The sequence below is a fragment of the Austrofundulus limnaeus genome, unplaced genomic scaffold (genome assembly GCF_001266775.1).
Source record: "Austrofundulus limnaeus strain Quisiro unplaced genomic scaffold, Austrofundulus_limnaeus-1.0 Scaffold109, whole genome shotgun sequence".
Taxonomy (NCBI): domain Eukaryota; kingdom Metazoa; phylum Chordata; class Actinopteri; order Cyprinodontiformes; family Rivulidae; genus Austrofundulus; species Austrofundulus limnaeus.
In genome coordinates, this window is record NW_013952511.1 from 177288 (window position 1) to 183586 (window position 6299).

The 6299-nt window shown below is 34.5% G+C and overlaps 1 protein-coding gene across 1 annotated transcript in view; it reads left to right on the plus strand.

Annotated features, from left to right (window-relative positions):
- The window catches only part of tmc6b (transmembrane channel-like 6b), a 37991-nt gene that overhangs the window by 689 nt on the left and 31003 nt on the right, over positions 1-6299 (plus strand). The window lies entirely within an intron of this gene.

Genomic DNA, 6299 nt, shown 5'->3' on the forward strand with positions numbered 1-6299 from the left:
CTCTCTCTCTCTCTCTCTTTGGGTCTTTTGTTCTGAATAGTTAGGCTTACAACAGGCATCAGTTTCAGAGCAATAACAGTGTTGTGTTTGCACACCTGTCAGACATCTTTGTGTTTTGAAATTTGGATTTGTTGTTTTTGTGTTTTATTTTTTATTGCTTATTTTATTTTATTTATTTATTTTTTGCTGCTGTCTTGGCCAGGTCACTCTTGGAAAAGAGGTTTTAAATCTCAATGAGTCTATTGGTTAAATAATGGACACTACATACTTTAACAGAAATTATACCTTAATTAGTCTACTCCTCTGCCTTTCCCACCTTTTTTCTTTTTCAGAAAATTTCCAAAGATTTCCTCACTTTTTGTTTAATCCAGACTTAATCTCCAGTCTCTGTCTTTAACCCAGTGAACTGTAAACATCAGAGGATCAGTTTTCCTGTTGCCACACCTTTGTGCTTCCCAGTTGGTTTTTCCTGCTCATTCTGAACTGGAGATTTCTTTACACCTCTCCTCTTTCTTTACCTCTACTGTCCACACTCATCTGTATCCACAGTACTAACACCTTCCCTTGTTTCTGCTGGAAATTAACCACATGTTTAGTGATAATTGTGGTTTGATTTGTAGACTCTCAGCTTCATGGTTAAAGGTGTCATTTCATGCTTTTAAATCCTTCTTTTTCACGTCTAAATTATTCACTTATGGTCTATTTAAAATAAAACTGCAATGCTTTGGTCTTAATTCCTCGTTTTTGTTGCTCCACAGACTCCTTGCTTTCCTCGCTTTACCCCTGTTCTGAGTTGCCCCTCAGAGCAAGTTGTTTTGGTGCGGTCTCTTTAAATACAAGGGAGATATTTTACACCCCGCCCCCTCCAGGTCGCTGAGCGTTTGACTCCACCCCGTTCTGCCATGTTTGTAGTTTCATAGCAAAAACACAGTTATCTACCGACTAAAAACTGTTTTTAAGATAAAATAAGATAAGATAAAACTTTATTGATCCCACAGTCTGGAAATTTGCACATTACTGCAGCTTAATACAAGAGAGGCTGAGAAAAATAATGAAAGATTAATAAAAGATAACAAATAAAACCCCACAATATACACATGTGATGTAGTAATGTACCCATGCACATATACACATATACATAAACACATATGCTTATTTATATACATATATACACCATAAAGTACATGAAGGTGCATATTAGTGATGGCAGATGGCAGAAAAGTATAAGGATGTCAACAACAGTAGACTTGTCAATCCAGCCTTACATGTACAAGACAGAGTCTGACCCAGTGCAAGACACTCAGAATGACAAACCTGCAGAACCACGTCTTCAAACTAATGTGTCACAATGGTGCGTTATTTAATTACACACTCTATTTCCTTACCTACACTGGGGAGCATAGCTAAACTAAAATACATGCATTTGAACTACTATTTAACTACTATTATATTATATAATTTACTTTTGTGATCAATAAAGTATTTTTAATTGAACAACTACAGTATACTCACACTCACTGTACAGTTATGAAATTATTTTAAATAAATAGATTTTTGTGCTTGACTGTTAGTTTGAAATGTACAAAAAGCAAATAAAATGTAATTTTTATTTTTCATCACCAATTAGCCTATTGATTTCCATATGTCAAATCAGAACTTAAATCATAATTAAATGATCAGTCACATTCTACTGTTAAACTGTAACTAATATTGTATGTCACAGGTCTGTGGGACAGCAAAGAACCTGGAACCCAAACGTCTAAGCCAGATAAATTTCAAACGCCACAAGGCAGAGCACCATTTCAACTCTAACTCCAGGGCTTTAATGACAGAAGTACTCCCAAACACACCTCATCATCTTTCACACAAAGACTTCAGAGATGGTGTTAGCAAAGCACAAATTCAGCCACTTTTCCTTCTCCAGAAAACACTAATTGGAAAGTGACGTGATGATGTATTGACAACATTAAATGTAAGAATTTATGTAATTTATTACTCCTTGATAAACAATAAAAAAGTGTCAAATTACATTCATGGTTTTGATGAAAATCATTTTACCTAAAATGCAAAATTGTATACATTCAATAGCTTTTTCTGTATYTGGAATGCATTGCCTTCATAAAATATGTTAGCAACAGAAGATAAAAATGAGAGCAATCAAATCAAATACATTTATCACATACACAAAGTTCAACTTGCAGTGAAATGTTTCTATGACAAAAATAGACGTTTGAAAGTACACAGAACACAGTAAAAAATCCTGAATTTTTTTATAGAATGAAATGTGACTCATCACATCGAAACGAGGTCTTTAAAAAGAAAAACAACACAGACACGCTGATTACATTGCGGGGCGAAAGTGAAAGTAAAACATGGTGCTGAGCACCCGTTCCGAAAAGAAACAGCTGTTCTTTCTCCCCTTTATATTCCGACACAGAGGGTAGAAACAGCTAAATTAGACAGTTAAAACACATTTACAGTTCATAACTCACACTTGTTGTTGTAACATTCATCCTGTGTTGTCCACAAGCACTTTCCGCCCTGTTGTGGGTCCATTTCCTTGAAAAATAAAACTTAACCAGGCACTTTGAAGAAGCTCTGACGCTGGTAGTCTATGTAGAATGAGTTCACACACCCCAGAACCGAACATTTTGACTTCTGGACTTGTATATTTGGCATGACACTATGAACTACAAAAATCACACAGCGAGGAAAAAAATAGCGGACTATGAAATCCAGTTGGCCGGAAATACATTACCATAAATGGTAGTTCCAAAGAAAATAATGAAACGAAATAAGCAACAGCAGATTTTGAACAAACTGAAAAATCTGACCCATAAAAAATATAAAAATATCTTTGCAGTAACTGGGCAGAATAAATTAAAGTTTTCTACACTCCTAGACACTATAATTGCACAAAAAATAGTTTATAAATGCAAAAAAAGTGCATTTAGCATGATACTGTATGTCTCCTTTAAGTTGTTGCAAGTTTTAAAACCTTGGAGATTGTTCTTGTTTTTCTTTGTTTCTTTGTTTCTTTCTTTGTTTGTTTCTTTTGTTTGTTTGTTTCTTTCTTTCTTTCTTTCTTTCTTTCTTTCTTTCTTTCTTTCTCTCTTTCTTTCTAAGCTTTTCGTTTTCTTATTAAAGTCACAGAGAACTTGCGTGTGTTTTGTTGGCCTGTACATTGTTTGTGACTTATTTTATTTGGCAGTAGAACAGCTCAACTCTTACCCACTGTCCGCTCCTTTGTCCCACTCCCAAAACATCCGTCCATGGCTGTCCACAGTCTCAGAAGACTCCTTTAACATTACTGTAACTTTCAAATAAGACAATCAATATGACTGAATTTTCTCCATAGAGCAATGTAAACTCCAGTCACCTATTCTTTTTGTAAAATATAAGCAATAAAGTTGGACAAAAACAGATGGTATAGGAAATAAGCACAGAGAAAATGTAATATGATCTATTTGGAAACATCTGGTAATGAGAGAGGCATGTTTGCAAGAGAATTAGAGTATTTGTGCAGGAGTGAGGGCTTGGAAGGAGCACAAAACATATGAATGTTGGCAGAGGAGCATTTTTCAACCATTCAGACATTTACCGTACTCATTTTGCCGTCATATATCAGAGCTCCACCAAATTTAAAAAGTGATTAAATTCACTCGGGTCAAACACCAGAAACATGTCCAACACAAGAAGAAAAGCTGTGTCTCCATCTTATTTTTAGTTCTTGAGCATTTGAGCATGAGTTAGAAAGAAACTAAGCACCTTTTTTCCAGGCTGTTCACCAGGTGTGATCATCAAACAAGTTGTGACTTGCCTGATGTTTCATGACTTTTTTTCTTCTGTTCCTTATCTGCAGATTCCGACTGTAGCAGCTATTTCCTTGTTAAAATATGTCTGATGATGGTTCGAGAATAAATCAGTTTGTGGTTGATTTTGTTCTGACTTTCCTAAAAAAAACATACTTGTTGAACCCATCATGTTTGCATTTTGGCCTTAGCCTGGATCTGTGTGTAGAGTCACAGCATTCCATTATTTTTTTTAATCACAAAGCGTACATGGAAACGTCATCAAACCCTTAAGGTTCAGTTTTGTTTTGTTTTGTTTTTTGCGTGGAAGATGCAATCCTCTAAAAATGGCATCATGTTTATAGACTGTTGTTTTTGCTTGTAAACAGGAAGGGGATCAGACGTTTGACGTAACCTCTTTCCATGGAAGTCAGTTCTTGTTAAGTGGTTTTAAAAGTTGTGTGTCTTTGAGAAGCTGCTTGGTTTTATTACCACAAAGTAAATAAATTGGTTTACTGCTCGCTGCATGTAATGGTTTGTACATCAGTACATTTGTAATCCATCTGTATTCTATTAATTTATTTATAATCCTTCTATCTTTTAAATTGTCTATTATTTTCCTATTTTTTTATATGAATGACTGTGTTAAGTAATTACTTTTGGGGAAATGTAATCAACAAGCTAATTAGGTCTAAAGTAATATGAGAATATCAACAATAAATCACTTATGTAGTATAAAAAGCATAACATGAGAAAACCCCTATGACTGTTATGTTTATTATTTATAATAATCTATAGGGATTCACGATATATCTCCACTAATATCGGTATGGGCCTGAAAGAAAACATTGTTAAGCATATTAGTTTACCATTTTATGTGCTTGAACCACACCGGAAATGTGCCAATACATGGAAATTGAATAGAAAAGAGTAGCATACAACCAACCACACAAAGAACGCTCTGGCTGAAGACATTTTATTCTGTCTGCGTTCTGCCCCATTCACAGGACGTCAGTACCATTTAACATGGGCACCAGGGACATGACTACACCTATTTTATTACGTCACCAGGAGGGGAGTCCCTAAACCCAACTGAAATCATGTCTCCAGACACATTATATTCTAACCTAATGAAGATTAACGGTTCAGTTATGTGTTGAATCAGTGTTCAGGCATGTATCTACATAAAATCATCAATTTYAGCAKCATAATCACATTTAACAGATATTAGTTTCCCTAATAATAATAATAATAGTAATAGTAATAATAATAATAATAATAATAATAATAATACCACGTGTAGTGTAAATAAGATCAGTATATAAACCAACCCCAATAAATTTCTTCAAGCCGATACTGGTAATTTTTTAGAATATTGGTATTTGTCTTATATGTAAAACTGGGCCGATATTTAAGTGCCTCTGACGTGAAAGTTTTAAAATAAATATAAAGGCATTATTGGAAATTTAATATTATTAGCATATTGCAAAAATAATTTCCCGCTGCTGAGATGAACAGTTGTTGAGATATTTGCATGTGAAGGAACAGGAAGTGATGTCAGAGAGGAATGCCTGCATGGAACAAAGCATTGATAAAATAGCTAAATACAGACTGTAGAGAAGAATCTGATGTTTCTTCAGATTATTTTGAGTCTCTATCAGAGATAGATGAAGATTAGTCAGAGTTCAAATAATATTGTTTCAATAAACAAAGACTATTGAGTTCTGTTTCTTAAAGAGTTCCCCTTTCATGTCACTTCCTGTTGCACTTTGGCCGAGCCAAGTTAAAAAAAATATCCTATTTATGTGACAAAATGGGTAAAATCACGTTTTACGCAAGGTTTCTTATATAAAAATGTGTTTTCTTTGACTTTTTGTTTTTGATGGACAGGCATGTCACAGGCACTTTAACGTCCAATATTGATTTCCTACTTTTTATCTTTGTGTTTCTTTTTTGGGAGGGGAGGGGTTGGTTGAGCAGCATCTGTTTGATCATGATAGTGATACTGACGCTCGTAGCCAGGAATAGCTGAAGTAGGGAGCCATGTCAGAGGTCTGGTTGTTTATTTACAGTATAAAAAAAGACCAAAGTGTGTTTGTGCGTATATGTACAATGTAATTTGTGTGTTTCTGCAATATTGGTTATCGGCCATAACACCAATAATTATATCGGATATCGATATCAGCTGAAATTTTCATATGGGCACATCCCTAATAAACAAGCTTATTATTGCAGTGATAGCTTAATTAAATCCATCCATTTTCTTGCTGCTTCCCCTTTCTGTGACATGGCTCAGTGGAGCATGTGTCAACCAGTCACTGTGTGAGAGACAATATGTACTGTCAATTGTACAAAATAAATTACATTGAAACATCACCAGTCATTCTCATCATGTCTGAAAAACAGTATAAATCAGTCAATGTTTTATTCCACTATGAGAAAACAGTATTTTATTTTATATTTCCAGAAAGTAAAACTACTTAACTGTTTATATATATATATATATAT